General features: G+C 42.4%; 2 long non-coding RNA genes across 3 annotated transcripts; both read right to left on the reverse strand.

Moving 5' to 3' along the window:
* Positions 1 to 1,808: 1,808 nt before the first annotated feature.
* On the reverse strand, positions 1,809 to 15,551 carry LOC120438834. 2 transcript variants are annotated; one of them, XR_005612189.1, is made up of 4 exons: positions 15,471 to 15,551; positions 14,081 to 14,216; positions 1,980 to 2,056; positions 1,809 to 1,863 (listed from the first exon to the last, which is right to left on the reverse strand). It is a non-coding gene; the product is annotated as an uncharacterized LOC120438834 (long non-coding RNA). The 2 variants fall into 2 exon arrangements; XR_005612190.1 differs by lacking the exon at positions 15,471 to 15,551 and adding an exon at positions 15,278 to 15,388.
* Positions 15,552 to 20,680: 5,129 nt separating this feature from the next.
* Positions 20,681 to 21,954, reverse strand: LOC120438841. Its single transcript, XR_005612198.1, has 3 exons — positions 21,913 to 21,954; positions 20,982 to 21,235; positions 20,681 to 20,828 (listed from the first exon to the last, which is right to left on the reverse strand). It is a non-coding gene; the product is annotated as an uncharacterized LOC120438841 (long non-coding RNA).
* Positions 21,955 to 22,569: the final 615 nt, after the last annotated feature.

Consider the following 22,569-nt stretch of genomic DNA (forward strand, 5'->3'; position numbering starts at 1 on the left):
CACTGATCAGTGATGTTAATGATCACATCTGGACTCACCGAGCCTTTCTGCAGTTCCTCACAGCTGGAATCAGTCTCTGTCGTCCCTGCTCTGATGTGTTGTACTTCTGCAAGTCCAACTCATCCAGAACCTCCTCTGACATCTGCAGCATGAAGGCCAGAGCTGAGCACTGGATCTCAGAGAGTTCCTCTGATCTGTTCTCTGACTTCAGGAACTCTTGGATCTCCTGAAATAATGAGAGGTGGTTCATCTCCATCAGACAGTGGAAGATGTTGATGCTTCTGTCAGGAGAGATTTTATCACTGTTCATCTCCTTCAGGTTGTTGATGACTCTCTGGATGGTTCCTGGACTGATCTCTGTCTGACCCAGCAGACCTACTAAGAGTCTCTGGTTGGACTCCAGACAGAGGCCATGAAGGAAGCAAACAAACAGGTCCAGGTGGCCACTTTTACTCTGGAGGGATTTCTCCATGACTCTCCACAGAAAGACATCAAGTGATTGGAGATCTTTGTTATCAAAAACACTGGAAATCACCTTGATTAAAGATTTTGATTTTAGAAACATCTTCAGCACCTTTGTCTTCCTGTTGGTGTGACAGTGGAACATGTAGACAGCAGCCAGAAACTCCTGAATGCTCAGATGAACAAAGCAGTAGACTGGTTTCTGGAAGATCACACACTCTCTTTTGAAGATCTCTGTACAAACTCCTGAGTACACCGAGGCCTCTGTCACATCCAGACCACACTGCTTCAGGTCATCTTGGTAGAACATGATGTTTCCTTTCTCCAGATGTTCAAACGCCAGCCTCCCCAGCTTCAGAAGAACTTCCCTGTCAGCCTCCGTCAGCTCCTGTGGACTCGTCTCATGTCCCTCCTGGTACTTGTTCTTCTTCCTCTTTGTCTGAACCAGCAGGAAGTGTGAGTACATGTCAGTCAGGGTCTTGGGCAGCTCTCCTCTCTGCTCTGTAGTCAACATGTGCTCCAGAACTGTAGCAGTGATCCAGCAGAAGACTGGGATACTACACATGATGTGGAGGCTCCTGGATGTCTTCATGTGGGAGATGATTCTGCTGGACAGCTCTTCATCACTGAATCTCCTCCTGAAGTACTCCTCCTTCTGGGCGTCAGTGAAGCCTCGTACTTCTGTTAGCCTGTCAACACATGTAGGAGGGATCTGATTGGCTGCTGCGGGTCGGGAAGTTATCCAGACGAGAGCCGAGGGAAGCAGATTCCCCTGGATGAGGTTTGTCAGCAGCTGGCTGACTGATGACTTCTGTGTGACATCAGACAGCAGCTTCCTGTTGGTGAAATCCAATGAAAGTCTGCTTTCATCCAGGCCGTCAAAGATGAACAAAAGCTGAGAGACAGCCAGCTTCTCTGCTGTGACCTTCTGTAATGTTGGATGGAAAACATGGAGCAGCTCCAGAAGACTGTACTGCTCATCTGTGATCAGGTTCAGCTCCCTGAATGAAAGCAGAACCACCACACTGACATGTTGGTTCTCCAAGCCCTCTGCCCAGTCCAGAGTGAACTTCTGCACTGAGAAGGTTTTTCCAACACCAGCCACGCCGTTGGTCAGAACCACTCTGATGGGTCTCTGTTGGTCAGGTAAGGCTTTAAAGATGTCCTGGCACCTGATTGGAGCGTCATGGAGGGCGTCCATCTTGGAAGCTGTCTCCAGCTGCCTCACCTCATGTTGGGTATGAACCTCTTCACTCTGTCCCTCTGTGATGTAGAGCTCAGTGTAGATCCTGTTGAGGAGGGTTCTACTTCCTGTTTCATCACTTCCTTCAGTCACACGTTCACATCTCCTCCTCAGACTGATCTTATGTTCATCTAAAACCTCCTGCAGACCAACATCTGCTGAAAGAAAGAAAAACAATGAGACTAAAGAGAAAGAAAACTCTTCAATGTCTGAACAACACAAGAAGTCCAGTTTTCAGAAATGAGTCCATCAGCAGACAGATGTTCAGTCTTACTTTGTACACAGCTGCTCTGACTGGCTGTCTGCAGTCCAGCTCTGCTTCTGGATCTTTCTCCACACTGTGCAGAAGCTCTGATGGTGACACAGAAAAGTCAAAGTGGAGATACTTCTGTACACCTTTGATTAGACTCATTATAAAAAGGAAAAGTTTGAACACAGTCATGTTTCCAGTTCACTGACTTACATTTATTCCATGGACACTCACTCTAACCTGAACCACAGCTACAACCCAACATTGTTGAGGCCTCATCTCCTCCTTTCCTGACTGTAGAGCTTAAATATGCAACAACCAACAAATAAAAGAATTTGGTTTATGTCAGGAGTTTTCCTGTATTGCAACTCAGGTCGGAATAAAAACGCTCAGACAGGTTTAACGTGTACACGGGTGAGACTCAGGGAGACTCGCACCGTGCAATAGTTGTCAGCCTTTTTATTCATAGCATTCTCAGAGACGTACAGGAAGAGTTAAAATAGAACTGTGCAGGCTTCCTGTTGAGTCTGCACTTCCCCATTTAAGTGTAACTGAAAGAGCAAACATATTTAGATAAAGAAACGTACTTTTAAGCATAACATAATAAAAATCCCAAAATCCTGAAATCTTTTGACATTCCCACCTGTTGTTTGATCTTTCCTTCTATATATGTACATAGCAACCACTAACAGTGCATCAGTCTATGGCCACTTGTAGATATTTTTAGCCAAGACATCATAAAATAGTGGGTTTTGTGAGTATGTTATATCCAAGTGTCTGTCTCATTATCATCTTCATCATTCTGTGATAGGGTGATGTAAGCATGAATTGAAGCAGAATAACAGTATTATAACACCAACAAAAACAAGTCCTTTAATCAGCAGGGACTTCCAAGAGCCGCTTAAAAGCCACGTAAGCCAGTCTTCTGTGTTTGCGGCATAGTCTCGTTGTTGTGCATCCCGAAGTTGTCTGAGTGTTTTCAGAGCATCAGTCATGTTCGGTGAGTGCACATTATCTGGAATGTATGTGCAACATGTGTTGTTAAAGAGAATTCTCCTTTCTCGGCTAGAATTATGTCCAATGCTACCCTGTGTTGCATTACTGCAATGCACAGAGCATCAATCTCCTGATCCCATTCGTCGTTGAATTTACATGAAGCATTCAGAACCTTTTGTCTTTCAGTCCAAAGTTTAAATTCCTCTGGGACATCGGAACCCCATATGGAATCATGCTGCTTGAGGTCTGGGGTGCTTCGTCTTTTCCTTGTTGTTGACGTTGAAGTTGACGTGGCGTCCATGGTTATCTTGAAAGTGTGGTCAGATATGAAAATGGGAGCGCACTGACCTGTCCAATTCCCAGGAAGGATATCCCAGGCCATCCCTTGCACCCAGAAGGTGCCATTTGAGATGTTGCTGCTCTTCACGGGCCCTCCAGGAGCGTGTGTCTGTACTGCTTTGCAGTTGGTGGTGTTTCCCATTGGCGTGGATCCGTTCTCTTGGTGGTAGCATAGGCTGTGGCTTAAATTCCCATTGTTTCCAAGAAAGACTGGGAATGATTTAGCCTTACTTCTGTGCTTCACTTTCAGGTCAACCCAGAATCATTCGTCACATGTGCCATTTCATCCTATCTGGAGAGGTTCCTCATGGTTGACCACGATTCCCTGGAATCGATGCCCACGGCTGGCGTAGCTTGCGGCACACTTTGCCTGAATTATGTCTTTTCCCTTCGCATACAAGGTGGCGTATTGTGTCGTTGGGGGCATACAGGAGCAAACATAGCAGTCCTTTCTGGGTGTTCTGTCATGTATATATCGATACCATGCGTTGTTCATCTTCTTTCTTTCGGGTGAGTGTTAAGAAACTCACCAGGAGTGCAACATTAGCCACTAGGAGGACGAGTGTCTTCATGATGACCAGACACACCTGTGACCTCTGATGAGTAGACTACTGGCAAGAAGAAGAAGGCGGGGTATACCCGATCAGCCCTCCCTCCACCGATAGATCACCATACAGGAGTTAGGGGTGTCGTATGTCTAAACGTTTAGGTTGTCACTCACTTTTTGCAGTGGCTTTGATGGATCCAGGACGGTCTTTCTGCTATTTTGCAGGCAGTAGGTGTGGTGAGTAGCACTTGATAAGGACCTTCCCACCTTGGTGAACTCCAGTTTCTCCTTTGGAGCACTTTGATCAGGATCCAATCACCTGGTTTCAACCTGCAAGATACTGGAGAGTTGTTTAGAACAATCTCTTTATTTTCAAGTTTCTTCCATGCATTTTCTCAGTCTCTGTTTTATTTCCTAGTGCTTCAGAGACTTTACTGATTACTTCATTAACAAAATGTGTCCCATTGTCTGATCTTATCAGAGTGGGGATGCCATATATTGAAATAAAATGGTTGCACAAACATTTTGCTACTGGCATCTGCTTTTTTTACTGGATAGATTTCTGGCCATTTTGAGATCACGTCTATGATCACTAGAGCATATTCTGAGCCTTGGCATTCATTTAGCTCAATAAAACCCATGTGGATTGTATGAAAAGGATGAGGTGGTGTGCATTATGTTTTTGGCAAATCATGCATGTTCCGACAAATTTCTGAAATCTAATCTACCTACCCCCCCCTCCTGTTGACAATAATGCTGCTGATATGTGTAGGGACTTTGGTAGTATTGGTTTGCTATTACAAGTCACCAAACCACCTTCTAGCTGTGCTCCACCTTTTAACCACTTCTATTGTTCTGTAGTTGGTGCAGCTTTCTGTTCGTTTATAAGCACATCAAGTGGTATTTGCATTGAGGAGTCAGACATTAATGTGTCTGTAGTTTGTTGTGCTGCTGCTTTTGCGGCTTTGGTCTGCGAAGTTATTGCCTTCAGTGACCTCTGAACAAAATGCTAACTGTTTTGGCAATATAAATACTTCCAACAGTGCCTTCAAAAGATTTCCATGTTGCAGTTGGGTTAGGCACGTATGACAGCTGTGAGTTCTGCACTCTGTGCAGAGTGTGAGGAAGTTAGTGCTTTTGCTTCTAAAATTGTGTCTGCTGTGGTTACCGCATAACCTACATAGTTCCACCCAAGGCTACTTTTGGACGCTGAACCGTCTACAAAGATATCAACGACACCAGCCTGTGGGGTGCTGTGAAGGTCAGCGCGTGATACAGCATACAGCAATTCTGATGTGTGACAGTGTAAGCTCATAGCCCACAGCTCTAAAACTAGGCATCAGCAAATCATATGCCCAAATCATTATGTGTCACTGTGATCCACAAGTATGATCACAAATTTGTTTTCCAAACTTACTAAGCAAACAAACAAAAACAAAACAAATTGCCTATGGCATCATCAAGGCTTTGCGTTCATATTAATTGAGTGTAAGCTGCTTTCTTCATTGCAAGTATTTATTGCAATAAGGTTTAATTCATGCATCATATCACTGAGTTCTAAATTCAAACTATCTCCTCACACACACACGGTTTCCTGTCACCGACAGGCACACATTTCCTGTTTCTGCAGACTCTGTCTTTCATTGTATTTATAGTCTAAAAACCCTCTCTAATTCTACTAAAAACAATCTAAATCTCTTGATCTAAAAAAGATACACCTTTATTTCACACACACTTTTAAATTGAGCTCTTTCAGACATCAGGAATCATCACACACACTGCCTTTTCTGTCAAACTTCCACTTGTTCACACACTCTACTATGAACCCTTGTAGTGTTATTATTACTTTTATTACTTTTTTTTTAATTGGGTGTACAAATCACACCCAATCACTCAAAACCTACCACTCACAGCATTTACACAGTTAGAATCACTCAAAATATGCTTTCATATTGTAATGAATTCAAACTCCATTTATACAATTGTAGTAAGCAAAACCAGCATCTCCATGCGCGTCACCGCTCCTCATTAGCTTGGTAGTGTCCACATATTTATTTAATTCAGCTTCTCAATCCTTTAGCTGTTATATACAGGGTTTGGCTCATTAGTTGTTAGTATAGGTCTTCATCTTAACAAAGTCTCATCTAAGATGACAGGTTTACAAGCAGGTCAAGTGTCTCTATGCACCTGATTAGTGTAGTTATTTCCTTATTTTCTTCATCTCCTATATCATTGTACTGAGTTTGAGCAAACCTTAAGCTTGAATCAGACTACTTTTAACAATCTTCCACCTCACATCATAACTGACTGAGGTGCCTCTTCTTATTAATAGTATGTCATTATTAATGTTATCATTGTATTGTTTTTCCTTTTTTATAACAGCAATAGTATATTACAATACACTACTTTACTACTAATATACAATAGTATATTAGTTTATATTTTATTATGTATCCATCACGGGTCTGTGTGAATCTGCAGCTTCACACCTTCCCAAGCTGGAGACATTTTCCTTGGCTGAACAATGACACAGCCTTAATATGCCTTATGCATCTCTCTTTTTATTTGATATATTTTTTGTGAATTATCTGGTTTCACGCATGCTATTCATTCTAGGCACGGTCGTCCTGCCAACTATGTTTCATTGTTAATACCAGTTTACAGGTTGTTAACCTTCCTATGATCTCCTATTATCATGCTTATCACTAGATAAGCTTTGCTTTAATTTAAGTTAACCTTAATTTAACCTTTTGTTTATTCCACTTCATTCCACTTTCCATGCTTTAAAATATTACAACTCTTGTGTACGCTTTGTTTTCTTTTTAGCATCCTTTTCAGTATTTATTTCTGCTTGGAGGGTTTCTTATAGTTTAGTCAATGCATTTTCCCTCCCACATGGGACATTTAGGTTTTCTTTGGATTTCTCCATCTATATGCACTAATTTGTCCGGCTCCTGGACATTTCTTTTCTAACCACTGCTCGTCAGCAGTGAGTTACCCATTTTAATCCTCTTAATTTTAATACTTTACAACTACACAACTGCGGCACCTTCTCTGGCACGAGAATCGAGAGAGGTAGTTGACACGGCCTTCTACTTTCAAGCTGTTCTTGAAAGCGGTGTCACCTTTACGTGATGAAACACGACCTGTTTCTCTCTTTTCACCAGTACTTGGGTGGCCAACAGCAAACAAAATAGTGGAATAGTTCAGCCTCCTTATTGTGCTGTAAAATCAACTTATTCCACCAACAAAAATAAAACAACAACAATACCTTTTCAACGCGCACTACATCTTACGGACAAGGTTTATCTAAAATAGCTTCCAGCCCCTTTTTCAGGCGAGCGTTTACATTTAGAAATCCCCCTAAAATAGCTTCCAGCCCCTTTTTCAGGCGAGCGTTTACTTTTAGGAATGCTACCAACCCCTCTGGGCGAGCCTAGACGTTTTACGCGAGGTGTCTGAGTGTTAATATTCACCTGGTTGCTGATTCACTGCCGGTCTCTCAGGTCTACCTCATCGACCCCCACCGCCGTGGACCACTTTTAAAAACGCTGGCCAGAACCCGAATTCACGCTTCTGGTCTTTATCCTGTACCTGGACAGGAGCTGTCGACAGACTTCAGCGTGGGCTTCTCACGACGTCAGGACTCGATGAGGCTTTCCTGTGGGGTCACACAAAAGTGCTGTGTCCCATCCGGCTCGAAGGACCAAGAAATGTCAGGAGTTTTCCTGTATTGCATCTCAGGTCGGAATAAAAACGCTCAGACAGGTTTAACGTGTACACGGGTGAGACTCAGGGAGACTCGCACCGTGCAATAGTTGTCAGCCTTTTTAGTCATAGCATTCTCAGAGACGTACAGGAAGAGATAAAATAGAACTGTGCAGGCTTCCTGTTGAGTCTGCACTTCCCCATTTAAGTGTAACTGAAAGAGCAAACATATTTAGATAAAGAAACGTACTTTTAAGCATAACATAATAAAAATCCCAAAATCCTGAAATCTTTTGACAGTTTATTTCAAAGAAATTCACACGGTGACCAAGTAAAGTAACCGTAGTAAAGGAGACAACATCCCGTTGATGGAGGGATTATTTGAAAGATTTGAAGCTTTAGTCACGTCACCAAATGCAGTTGAACCACCCGTGGATCCATGTTTGACCATCTACCACTCTGAGCTCTGCTTTTTAATCATTTTATTATTATCATCATTCATTCATTCATTCTTTGGAGGGGGGCTATTTCCTAATGCCGCCCTAATAAGGTGATGTTCAAGAGGAAATATAACAGAAACTCTTTCAGTGTTATTCATTAATAAATTAACAGATAAACTGTGAAGAAGAAATTCAACTGAGATTTAAAGGAGAGAGTGAGAAACTTGATCATCAATTTCAATTTCTTTATTGTTCCACAAGGGGAAATTAGTTTAGCAGCAGGATATAAATAAACAGAACAATACTATAAAATGATAATGACAATAATAGTGATAGAAAGTCCAAGGAGAGTTATTTGCCATTGAGGAGACAAGATGCAGTGGGGATAAAAGAGACCTGGAGTCTGTTAGTCTTCCTCACAGGAACTCTAAAACGGTGGCCGGAAGGCAACAACTCAAACTCACTGTGAAGTGGATGGTTCAAACAATTAATAATAAAACGAGCCTTTCTAAGCACATTTCTACTGTAAATGGCCAAAAGTCCATCTTGCCAGCGCCCTGAAATTTTGCTAGCAGTTTTTACCAGAAGTCCCAACCGATTCTTATTCTTCACCGTCAGGTTACCAAACCAGGCAGCGATACAAAAAGACGTCAGAGATTCGATAAAACTTCTATAAAACAAAGACATCTCAGATGAGACATTAAAAGATCTCATTTTCCTTAAAAAGAACAGTCTTTGTTGAACTTTTTTAGTAGTGGCATCAGCATGAGATTCAAAACACAGTTTATGGTCAAGTACCACACCCAGATATTTATAACTCTCAACGATCCCAATATCGGCAGTTTTAATGATAGTGGGTGATGAGCTATAAGAGGACTTCCTAAAATCATTAATCATGTCTTTAGTTTTTGACACATTAAGTGACAGGAAGGACTCATCACACCAATTCACAAAATCATCTACAACCTGTCCATGGCCTGACTCGTCCCCCACTAGAAGACTGACGATCACTGTGTCGTCAGCAAACTTCAGGATGTGTCTGTTCGTGAGATTGCTGCGACACTCATTTGTGTACAGAATGAACAGAAGGGGAGAGAGGCAGCAACCCTGGGGTGATCCAGTAGAGAAGGAGAGCACATCAGAAAATACATGATTCACCCTCACACATTGTGACCTATTAGTCAGAAAGTCTGTCACCCAGCCGACCAGACTAGTGTCAAGCTTGAAATGATTGTAAAGCCTGTCAGCAAGTAAGAAGGGTTGAATTGTATTAAATGCTGATGAAAAGTCAGCAAATAATAATCTTGTGTGGGTGTGGGGGGCCTCAAGACGCTTATACAAGAGATGCAGGAGTGTGACAGCAGCATCCTCCACACCTCTTCCTGCTCTAAAGGCAAACTGGAAGGGGTCAAGATGGTGTTCAACATGCATTAAAATCTCCTTCTTAATTATCTTCTCAAATGACTTCATCACTAAAGAAGTCAGAGCCACAGGCCTAAAATCATTCAGTACCTTAGGAGAACTGCCCTTAGCAACAGGAACAATGACAGCATGTTTCCAAATCTTAGGTACTGTCTGTAGCTCTAAAGACAGTGAGAAGATATGGTGAAAAATCCCACTCAGCTGATCAGCACAAGTTCTCAGTACCTGTCCACAGATGTTGTCAGGTCCAGGACTCTTGCTTTTAGTGTGTCTATAAAGATTAGCTACCCCCCTCTCATCAATACAAATTGATGGGAGAGTGATAGTCTTTTCCCTCAGTGTGCTGGTCTGCCTAGAACAGTCAAAGTTCTCAAAACGTAGGTAAAAACTGTTAAGACTGTCTGCCAGATGTTTGTCAGAGGTAAACCCCTCTAAGGTAATATTAGTTTTACCTTTCGTCTGTAGCCCTGCCAGAGAAATTTTTCTCTTTGGCTCTCAGCGAAGGCGGTCGCACTCTCCTCCTCTCCTCCTTACCCTTATCTTCCCTGCTTAGCTTCTGTGTCCTTTTCTTGTCTTGTGTGCATTACTTTCGCTGGAACAGTCTCTCACTGTCGTTCTCTAAAACCTAAAGAATTATGGATTTGATCAACTGGTCTCTGAATGCTATTGACACCCTTTTCTCAACGAGAAGTCTGGGCTCGGGAGAGCCTGAGTGCCCTGGAGGGACTTTCCCTGCCGGATACACGATGGACGGGTGGCAGACCTGGAGGGTCGTGTGCCTGGCGGGACTGTCGATCGAGGACGCTGAAGATATCTACCTATTCGGAACCATGATAACAGGGTTCTTGCTGATTGGAGCTGGCCTGGGCCTGATTTATCGGAGAAATAAGAAAGCGGAACCAGCTGTTCAAACCCCCCCAAGGCTGCCCGCTGGAATTGAAGCGATGGGATGAGGCGCGACCTCTCACAACGAATGGAGCATGGTCAACACCTTGGAGACGCTTACAGCTGCTGTGAAGGCTCAGAACAACACCATTGAGCATATGGGGGGATACATCAGAGAGAGGCCTGCTCAAAATGAGACCCTTGAGCGACAGTTGGATCACATCGCAGAACGGATCACTGCAGCTGTGAGGTCTCAGAATCAAAAGAATGACAACAACACGGAGCAGAAGTTTGATACCATCATGGGGAGGCTCGCGACTCTCCAACGGGAGATTGAGAGACCAGTGTCGGAGTGTTAAAAGAGCAGCTTGACATTCTCCTGGCCTGCTCACATGAAAAATCAACAAAACCAATATCGAAATGCGGATATCACCACGGCGCCAGCTGCAGGCCCAAGGCTGGAGCCGAACAACTACTCCCTGATAACGACTGTGATGACTATTCTTCCCATTCCTTGCAAGGCCACCTGGATTGGCTGGAGGACTGTTTACTTAGCCTGATAGGGCGAAGGACAGTGTCTCCGCTGAACTATGGACACGCAGACACATACACTTACACTGATTAGCACTCACTGATACCCCTCCCAACGTCTTCGATGCTTACCTCCCCCATGATGTGGACATCGGGTCAGCTGGCGGCGCAGTTTGCAGCAGTCCCAGATCAGATGTGCACACTGTGTTGATTGTGTCATGATATCCCCTACCCAACCCTGTGGCTTGTCATGTCTTTCATAATGTTGTGCTGTGGTTATTCATGTGCTTTTTTGTGCAGAGGAGTGTTTTTTTGTTTCCTGCTCCCGTGCTGTCCTGCCATGGAAGCACAGCATGAGAGGAGGTCTCTTTTTTTCCTCTTGTACTCTCCCGTTGTTGTGTACATTTCAGTGTTCTTTTCTGTAACGCTACCGATCTCCGACTTGTAACCCCAAGTGATGTCTGTGTAATGTGTGTAAGGTCGGGGGGGGGTCCCAATTCACTGCAGGGCAACCTGCTTGTGACAAATAAAGCTGTTTCTGATTCTGATTCTGATTGTTTTCATACCAAGCCAAGCTCTTTTGAGGTTGTTACTGCTGAGTTCTGCCTCAATCTTATTTCTGTACCTCATCTTGGCAATCTTTATTGCAACCCTCACCTCCTTCCTGAATATTCTCATAGTGGGAACGTCTCCCTCGTTAAAAGCAATTTTCCTTTTAAGAATCAGATCCATAATATCTTTAGAGAACCACGGTTTGTCTTAAATTCTCTGACTGGAGCCACAGAGTCTTTGCAAAAATAGATGTAGCTACACACCACATCGGTGAGTTCATCCAAATCAGAAGTGCTCTCTTGAAACAAGGACCAGTCAGTGCAATCAAAACACCCCTGAAGGGCAACACAACTATCTTTTGTCCAGACATTAGTCAGCTTCACACAGGCCTTCTCCCTCCTAATCACAGATCTGTAAGCAGGGAGGAGATGAATAACATTGTGATCCGAAGAACCTAGCGCAGGTCCGGCCACAGACTTATATGCCCCCTTAATTGGTCCATAACACAAATCCAGTGTTTTGTTATGCCTTGTAGGACAAGTGACATATTGAAAGAAATTGTTCAGTGATTTCTTAAGATTACAATTGTTAAAATCACCAAGAACAAAATTAGGAGCATCCGGTGAGAGAGTCTGCAGATTGTGTACCACTTTAAAAATGGCATCGGCAGCAACTTTAACGTCAGCTTTAGGATGAATGTAAACAACAGTGACAAAAATTTGAGGGAACTCCCTCGGTAAGTAAAAAGGCCTGACAGATACTGAAAGGAGCTCAATGTCAGGAAGACACAGCCGCTCCCGCACAGTAAAGTTATTGCACCAGCCCTGGTTGATATACAAACATACCCCTCCTCCGTGAGATTTGCGTGTTACTTCACAGTTCCGATCCAATCTGACAGGGGTCCCAAAGCCGCTGATTCGCAGTGAAGTGTCACTGTCCATATCGGTCAGCCATGTCTCGGTAAGCGCCATCAAACAAGCCTCCCTGTATTCCCGTAGATGAAGCACATTTCCTTGTAATTCATCCGTTTTGTTCCTAAGAGATTGGACATTGGCCAGAATCATAGAAGGCAGAGGGACACGATTCTTCCTCCGAAGTTTTCTTACACGCTGACGCACGCCGCCTTTCTTTCCACGTTTTCTCAAGCGGCGGGGCTTTCCAAAATTAGTCTTTGACCGGGCAAACAAATCCTCACCAAGAATCACATCTGTCCGAGCATTAGAAGAGTCGTACATAGTCAAACAGGACCACCGTAATCCAAGTAGTTCCTCGCGTGTATAAGTGATTGTCAGTGAGAGTGAATGACTCCAGGTGAATATTGCCAACAACAATAAAACTAAGGTGTAGAAGATCTCCATCTCGGCAACAAAAAAACAACTCATAAAAAGTTAAAACCACGGTTAAGAACAGAGTTAAAACAAAGTTAAAAACAAAAAGAAAAAGAAAACGCCAGTAAACACCTGCTGCAGGTCGCCACAAGAGCAGCGCCCATCAGAGAATGCCCATCCATCCTCATAATCCATGTTTATCAGTATCTGCTGTGACCATCCTGCAGTAATAACTACAAGTCTACATTTCTGTGACTGTTGATCAATCACAGCAGGAATCTGAGCTCATCTCTGCACACAGAGCAGCTTCAGCTCTGGGATAAACTGCTCGCTTCACGTCCTTCTCAGCTCACAGACACTCATCCTGATATTTTCCTTTAACATTTGATGGTATAATTCATCTGAGTTTATCTGCATAAATACAGAAAAACAGACCCAAACACCATAAACCATCAGTTTCACCGTGTAGAATATATTGTTGTTTCCTTGCTTTTAATCCAGAGAAAAACTCTGATTTTGATTTTCTCTGTTCTCTTTGCCACAGCCCATCCCAGCAGCAGCTGAAGCAGCTGACTGTCACAACACTGAATAACACTTTAGGAGGAATTTCAGAGGTCAGTAAAGCTCCAGTTTCAACATCAGTTAATTCATCATAGTTCATCATAAATGTTAACCTGGCTGGCACACATGTTAATGTTAGCCATTTAAATATTAGCAGTTAGCTGAGGCCACAAGAAGAAGAGGCCCTAGAAGAACAATGGATGATAAGATTAGATTTTCAAGACTAGGCAGAGACGTGTTTTCCTTTACTGTCTCTTACAGAGGAGGGAGCAGATACCAGACGAGGTCACGGAGGTGCAGGGAGGATTCGCAGCAGACAGCAAGACTGCCACGTCCATGCGAGAGAGCGATGGCTACGATAATCTCTGTTTTTGTCTCACTATATAATGTTGTACAGCCCATTTGAGGGTTATCCTCTCTGTGGACCAGATGCTTGATTTCACACAGAGGTCCACCAACTCAATTTGATCAGTTATGGAACGATTTACCTCGACAGGCTCCTTCACTCGCTGCTTTTAAACCTCCTTTAAAACACACTTTTACTCCCTGACCTTTGACCCAGTGTGACATGTTGACTCACTACCTCAGAAAGCTTAAAAATAGTCTTTTTGCTTTTTGGTGCTGCCTAAAAGAACCGTAAAATATCTGTCCTATATACATTTATGTTCATATATTTTTGTACTACATCAGGAAACTCAAAAATATAGTTTGTAATATTTTAATCCTTATTTTTAAAACTGTTTTTGTCATTTTTCTTCTCCCATTGCATCAAAAATCATTATTTACACTGAATAAATGAGTCAGCAGCTCTCTTACATTGTTGCTGCAGGTTCATTACTGAACCATAGAGGTAGGTCTTTGGACCGGTCACTCCTCACAGACACACAGCTGGATGCTGCAGATTCTGCTCCATCCTTTTCCTCCATCTTCTTGATGTCAGGGTGGAGTTAGTCTGGGAGGTAAACACACACACTCAGAGGTGCTGTTGTTCTGGAAGCTGTCATGTAATTAATATATTCTTAGTGCTTATTTTCTGATTATATTGTTTTATGTACTTTAATAATAAAGGTTTATAAAGCAAGGCCACTTTTGACTCACAAACTAAGTGCTCAGCCAGACTGAAAAACAGGAAGTTAGTGTAGAGCTATACAAGCATATTAATAAATACAGGAAGCCAGACAGAAAAAGAGGAACTAGTAACATATAAGGAGTTGTTGAAACTGTGTGACGTGTAAAGTACAAAATAACACCTATATGAGACACATTTTTAGATTCTAATGTTAGAGATCCTGCAACTGCCGTTGGGCTGTGCAGGACTCTCTCTTCCGGAAGATGATTGAATAAAGAATTATAAATGTTTTGACCACTCTGAGTCGGGTTTTCTCTTTTCTATCATGGGGATCAAAGAATCGGGTTTAATACGGCACAGCAGAGGAGCACTTTCTCTAACACACTGATTCAGTTCCACTGACACAAGGACACACACAGGAAGGCAAACACACACAAGCCTTTATAAGAAACAACACAATCATCTGCGCTTGTCAATCCAAGTCCTTAGCCCATGAGCCCGCGGTATCACACCACAGATATTCCCTTACTTTGAAAAAATAAAGACAGTTTTCAGAACAGGCCTGATGTTTATGCTACAGCCTGTTTACCAATATAATCAATATCAGATATCAGAGCAACAGAAACCTCGGTGATCAGGACGCTGGGACTGAGAACAGGAAGTGGCTCAAACGCATGACGTCAGCCTGAACTCCACTCATGGAGTTTCTGTCGCCATTGTAGTTTTTAAAGTCCCGTGATAAAGGCGGGTCTTTCTGTGAATCCGCACGCTCATTGGCTAATAGCTCGAGATTGACACATCGTTATCCAATGAGCGTGCGGGAACTTCCGACATAAAGTTGTTTCCTTTGAAAAACCAAAGTCTGATTATTTTTGCCTCCACTGACGGAGCCTGTTGTTCCCGCCACAGAGACACAGTAATGTCAGAGCGGTGTTAACACTCACCCTGCCTCAGCACAGCTCTCACTCTCCTCCTGCTCTCTCACACTAAACGGAGGCTCAGCTAAACTCACTTCCTCTCTACTTACAGGAAACCAGCGCTCAGAGGAGCCGACCGGCCTCATATTTCACCCACAGACACGAACAGCGTGGAATTATTTTATGTCATAAGAAGAAACATATTCATGTTAACACTCACCTGCCTCAGATCCACCTTCCTCCTCCTGCTTTCACTTTCACTGCTGCTCCCTAAACACAGAGGATGCTGGGACTTGTAGTTTTTTCCTTCCGGTGCGGTCTTCCTCTTTGTTTGTTTGTGTTTGTGTTCAAGTTATTTCGATCATGTAAACATCAACAGAACACAGTTTGGGGAGGGGTCAGAGGGAAGAGGTCTCTCAGTCTGGACAATCCACACTGATGGCGTTGCATCTTTCAACGTGTTTGTGGGTCGATTTGGATGCTCCAGGTGTGAGAGCAGCCACTCAGCCTCTACTGCAGATGTGTGTCACAAGTTCATCTAGTAGTAGGCTATGGCACTTGGCCACAGGTGGCAGCAGTGGACTGGCCTCCATTTGAGACTGCTCCAGCTGCTATGTGATAGTCCAGCTGCAAACTGAAGATCATATGCAAGTTTTGGAAATTAAACTGTACAATATAAAGCGCCTTGAGGCGACTGTTGTTGTGATTTGGTGCTATATAAATGAATTTGAATTGAAATTTAGAATATTTATATTTATAGAAATATAAATTCAGGTATTAAATTGCGTTCTTATGAATTCTTTTGGCAACAGAGAAAGACTTCCGACTCAGAGTGGTCAAGTTCAAAAAATGATCTTTATTGTACATTTCTGGAAATGGAGACCTGTACCCACTAACACACGCTCAGGTCTGAAAGCATTAGAAGCCAGAATGGGTAACATAGTTCTGCTATAGGTCGCACACAGACACACACAGTTTCCATCAAAACAACTCCGTCTGCTCTGACTAATGTGTGTGTTACTTAGTTCCGCTTTTTCTGTCTGGTTTCCTGTATTTTATTAATATGCCTCTGCAGCTCTGCACTAAACTTCCTGTTTTTTAACCTCCCCTTACTAAAGCCTCTGTTGCTAGGCGACCTGTCACCCTCTGACCCAGGCCCGGCCCTAACCAATCTGGCGCCCTAGGCAAGATTTTAGGTGGCACCCCCCTACATCGGCAGTGTAGTGTATGTACTCACAAGAAACCGAATAGCTTTGTCTTTGACCTTTTTTTTTTACTTAAAGAAAGCAAGTTTTAACTTATTTTATTCTTTTATTCCTTTATTTTATTTTATTTATTTATTTTGCCTGAGGAATCCTGTAGCATCGGCTTGTGCTTTGTGGAACTTCTTTTAATGAAGATGGGTTTTTTAATTCGCATGGTTTTATTGGCAATCCTGACGGTTGTTTGGAGTCAGTGCTACTCTCAAACAATTACATACTCACGGGAGTTTCTTCTGGATCTTCGGTGGAAAGGCCCGTCTCTGGACTCTTTTCACCCTCCAGTGTTTTCCAGCTCTGGATTATCCAGTAACCACAGCGGCACTTTTGTTTTTAACAGAGTCAAAGCAAGGAAGCGGGGTAAGAAGGGAGGCCTACGTCAGCAATTGCGGAAGCAAATACGATACAATCGTATTCCTTTACCATCAATAATCCTGGCTGATGTGCAGTCTCTGAGGAGTAAATTGGATGAACTGCATTTGAATGTCGCACATTTACGTGACTACAGGGATATATGTCTAATGGCATTCACAGAGACTTGGCTCAAGGATTCTGACCCTGATTGTTCTCTGGAACTAAAAGGCTTCGGGTCTCCCATACGTTTGGATCGAGACCCCGGAGCTACCCAGAAATCTCAAGGAGGAGGGGTGTGTCTGTATATAAATCAGAAATGGTGTAAAAACGTGACCGTTCGTAGACAAGTGTGTCTGCCTGACATTGAGCTCCTCTCTGTGTCTTTGAGGCCGTTTTATCTGCCGAGGGAATTCCCACAGATCAGCGTCACCGTCGTTTACATCCATCCTAAAGCGAATCCTAAGATTGCGACTGACACCATCTCCAACGTCATCCATTCACTACAATCTCTCTCTCCTGAAGCCCCTAATATTGTTCTTGGGGACTTTAATCGCTGCGACTTGAAGAAAACACTGAGCAGTTTTTATCAGTATGTGAACTGTCCCACACGCTTCAATAAGACTCTGGATTTGTGTTACGGTTCCATAAAAGGTGCGTATACATCTGTGGCTGGCCCCGCCCTCGGATCCTCGGATCACAACACGGTGCATCTTCTGCCAGTTTACAAGACTGTGCTGAGAAGAGAGAAAGTGAGGAAACACCGCATAAAGGTTTGGAGTGACGATGCCTCTTTAGCCCTGCAGGGCTGCTTTGACTGTACAGACTGGTCGGTGTTTATAGAATCATGTAGAGACATTAATGAACTCACTGACGTTGTCTGCAGCTATATCTCCTTTTGCAGAGACATGATTATCCCTTCAAAGGTTGTGCATTTTTTCCCTAACAACAAACCATGGTCTTCAAAAGCTCTTATGAGGCTGATTCATGAAAGGAAAAAAGCTTTTACTGAAGGGAATATCTTGAAAGAGAAATTAGGAAGGAGATCAGATCAGAAATTAAAAAAGCCAAAATAAAATACAAGGATAAGGTAGAGGCGGAGATGGGTAGCAATAACCTAAGGGTGGCCTGGGCAGGCATGAAACACATGACTGGTCACTGTTACAGTGACTGTAATAAGATCACTCTGCCTGGTTTTAGTTCAGACTCTCAGTTAGCCAATGAGCTGAATAGATTTTATTTGAGATTTAATGATAATCATAATCCAAGGAATACACTTGATTTCTTAATAGAGAGCACCAGAGCCCCCCCAGCTTTGTTCTTTGATGAAAGAAGGGTGGGAAATCTTTTTAAAATAAGTAAGATTAATAAAAGTCCAGGTCCTGATAATATATGTGGCCAGGTGCTTAGAACATGCGCTGAGCAATTATGCAGTATTTTTTATTACATCTTTCTTTTATCTCTTCAGCAACAGAAGGTTCCAGAGGTATCGAAAAAATCAATTATTTCTCCAGTTGCTAAGACCACAAAACCTACGTTATTAAATGATTTTAGGCCTGTCGCTTTAACATCCTTAGTGATGAAATCCTTTGAAAAACTTGTCAGGAAGGAGATCCTGCAGCAAGTAGAGAAGCTTATAGACCCACTACAATTTGCATACAGGCCTTGTAGAGGTGTTGATGATGCAGTGGTCACTCTGTTGAACTACCTTTATCGCCATCTTGATGGCGCCAAAGCTCATGCTCGGCTCTTATTTATTGATTTTTCTTCAGCTTTTAATACTATCCAGCCACATCTTTTAGTTGATAAGCTTCTTAACCAGTTTAAACTTGATTTTAATCTCGTTGGTTGGATTTTAGACTTTTAACTGACAGATCTCAGTGTGTGAGAGTAAACGGCTGTTTTCCAAACAGCTGAACTCTTCTACTGGCTCACCACAAGGTTGTTGTCTCTCTCCTCTACTGTATATTTTGTACACTAATGACTGTCGCAGTACACAGGCCAACAGGCATTTCATTAAATATGCAGATGACACAGTCATTGTAAGCCTCCTTCATGGTGAAGAGGATTCCCATGGGCCTGTTGTGGATGAGTTTGTTTCGTGGTGTGATCAGTCATTCTTAATGATTAACACCTTAAAACCAAGGACATGGTTATTGACTTCAGGAAGACATCCCCCATCCTGCGCTAACAGTGGTAAATGGTGCAGCCATTGAACTGGTGGACAGTTATAAGTATTTGGGGGTTGTTCTTGATAAGGCTCTGTCCTTTGAGTCACATCTTGCTGCTACAGTGAAAAAGGTTCAACAAAGACTGTACTTTTTAAGGAGGTTGAGAGGTTTTAATGTTTCATCTGAAATGATGACTCTTTTTTATAAAAGTTTTATTGAATCTGTTTTAACTTTCTGTATCATTGCCTGGTACGGTAATATGTCCCTGAATAATAAGACCAGACTTAACATCCTGGTTAAAGTGGCTGGCAAGATTTCAGGGAGGCCTCAGGTCCAGCTTGTGGACTTTTATAACAGGCAGGTGCTGAGGAAGGCAAACTCTGTCCTGTTGTGTTCAGATCATCCTCTCTTTAATGATTTTCAACTGCTTCCATCAGGTCATCGTTATAAAGTGCCTGCAGTGAAGACAAAGAGACATAGACTGTCTTTTGTACCTAGTGCTATTATCACAGTTAATAACACTAAACCATGAGTGTTGTTGCCATTGCACATTGCACTTTTTTTGATGAAAAATCTAGATTGTTTTATCAGGCTTATATTATATTATTTTGGTGAGTGTATGTGATGTGTTGGTTGTCTGTTTGTTTGTTTGTATGGACATACTGCAAATCAATTTCCTGTTAGGGACAATAAAGTTACCATTGACCATTGACCAAATTCACAATCAGAATAATTAACAAGATAAAAAAAATATATGAATAAATAAATGAATACAAAAAATAAAAAATGAATATATGAAATACAATAAATTTTACATACATAAACACAATAAAACGTGTCAACAAGTTGGATAAAATAAATTAAAAATACAATATAAATAAGGCACTGCACAAAACAAGATATTAAATAAACCAGTATGACTTTAACAACTATATTACAAAAAAGGGGATCCTACAGAGTTCTCTAGTTGTGCTTTTTAATACTGCATTAACTAGAATGACTTACAAATTACTGTACACCACCCCCTCATCAACCTCACATCACCTGCTACAGCCTTACTCTCCTAGTCTTTCTTGCAGCAAAGTCATCTACAACATCATCATATGACAACTGATTTGAGACCACATGATTTATGCTTATGATGGAAAGTCCACTGAGACGTTCTTGCATCATAGTAGATCTCAGGTAGGTTTTAATGAGTTTGAGCTTAGAGAAGCTTCTTTCAGCAGCAGCCACTGTAACAGGAAGAGTGGCAAAGATTCTCAGAGCAACCCACATGTTGGGGTAAATTTCTGCCAGCTTCTTCTCATGCAGGAAGGTCAAGAGTTCCATGTTTGTCATGTTCTTTGATGGCAATGGTGGGAAATTCTGCATTTCCATTGCAAGTTCTGTGCCATTAATGTCCGGCTGGCTGTCATGGGTCAGAGTAGTACTCAGTGTTTGGCACTGCTGTAGCAGCTCTTCTTTTTGTAAGTTGTGGAAATTGAGGAGTACTCCAAACTTGTCATTCACCTCTCCAAGGTTCTGAAATCTCTCATCAAGTGAAGAGATGGCTGTATCCACTACCACATTAAAAAATGTGGTTTCCATTTTTTAGTGCATCTTGTATGGGCTCATCTGGAGACTCATAACCAAGTGCCTTTTGGTGGTTCTCAATCGCTTTTGTTTGAGTTCAGCCTCCACATTCATTTCTTCACACATCTCCTTTGCCGTTGTCTGTGCATCAGAAAATCCAGTGTTTCTGTAGCTGGTGAGGGAATCTTTGGTTTTCTTCAGCAAGTCGACAGCCACATCTAGCTGCATGGAGGGCGACTGCATGAGTTTACTCACTCACATGATTAAGAGTCTGTTAAAATAATCATGCTGACACCTTCGTCCGTCTTTCTGTTTCGGGAATGTGAAGTCACTATCAATTACAAATGGACCTCTGTGAACTAACTCTGTTCGTACCTTTTCAGTTAAAGCAGAAGGCCAGTCAGCAGGGTCTATTGGTGCAGCAGGAGGACCGCTTGATGCTGCTGCATCACTGCTGGGTTGTGCTGCAGAGGTGGAGGCAACAGGAAGACCGCTTGATGCTGCTGCATCATGGCTGGGTTGTGCTGCTGATGCTGCATCACTGGTGGGTTGTGCTGCTGAAGTGGAGGCAGCAGCGGTAGATGTGGTAGATGGCCCAGGGGTGGGATTTAGAAACTTCAACAGTGCATCTGAAGAGAGGAGTATGTGACACCACTGAGTATTAAAGTCTAATAATAAAAACATATGATTCCAGGAATAAAATGAAATGATATAATATAAATGAAAAACCAAAGAGATATATGTATGATGTTAACTGATATGCAAATTAGATTAGATTCAATTTATTGTCATCATTACAGTGAAATGCTGAATAGCAGAATGCAAAGTAACAGTATAATATCATATGAGAATGTTATGTTATGATTATCTTTGACGAATCACAGCAGTGCTCATATTAAAAAACAGCATTCCCTCTCATGTGATATTGCTTAATTAACATTAATGATGTGCACTTTAACAACTAGGCTTACAACTATAATATATACAGGGGTGGAAAAGTGACTATTACCTGCAGGGTAAACGTTAGCTAACCAGAAGGCAATAACAATGTAAACAAAAACACCTGCTTAAAAGATGAATACAAATGAGGAATGGTGGGAAAGGTGGGAGTACTGTAATTACCTAACGTTACATTATTATTTTCCATAACAATTTAGCCCCTCCACAATATTAACTGACGTTAAAACAGTTAACTAGCTATTTATTGATTAGCAATTAGCGAATCATGTAACATTAGCTTAATGCTAAAAATTTAGGTTACTATCACATTCAGACAAATAATTTCATGTAGGCTAACGTTACCTACCTCTGTCTTTTTCTCGTTTCTCCTCCTCTTCTTTTCTCTTTTTCTTCCCTGGGCACCTGACAGTTTTGGCCGTTTTGACATCTTGTGTTGATTTTTGATGTGGTGACGTCCAAAAGGAACCATGATACGGGAAGGAGGGGCGCACCGTCTGGGGCGTAATGTTGTAACAAATAATATTTCTATTAAATAAGCTTTACTTTGCATTTTAATTAACGTGGGATTATTTTTTGTATTTAGAAATAATAGTACCAACTTTTTTTTTTTCTTTCAACATTTGTGGCACTGGCGTGGCGCCCCCTGATGGACGGCGCCCTTAGCATTTGCCTATACGGCCTATGCCACGGGCCGGCCCTGAGTAACATCATAGCGCCCACCCAGCTGTATAGAAACTCCGTAATGCTAGCTAGTACACAGTATGAGTTATTGTAACTGACAGTAAAAAGTCAGCATAACGAAAATAAACTCCACCTAAACTCGGTTTATATCTGACCCGGATAGACTGCAGGTCATAACTTCTTACCTGAAGTTCAGTTCACCTGACACTCGGACCGGCGGCCGCCTCGGGTCTCTCCTCCTCCTGCCTCCTCTTTCCCTCATCAACACGTTCTCACTCCCAAAGCGTAACATTTTACGGTACGTGACAAATCGTCAACATAT

The sequence above is a fragment of the Oreochromis aureus genome, linkage group 3 (assembly GCF_013358895.1).
Source record: "Oreochromis aureus strain Israel breed Guangdong linkage group 3, ZZ_aureus, whole genome shotgun sequence".
Taxonomy (NCBI): domain Eukaryota; kingdom Metazoa; phylum Chordata; class Actinopteri; order Cichliformes; family Cichlidae; genus Oreochromis; species Oreochromis aureus.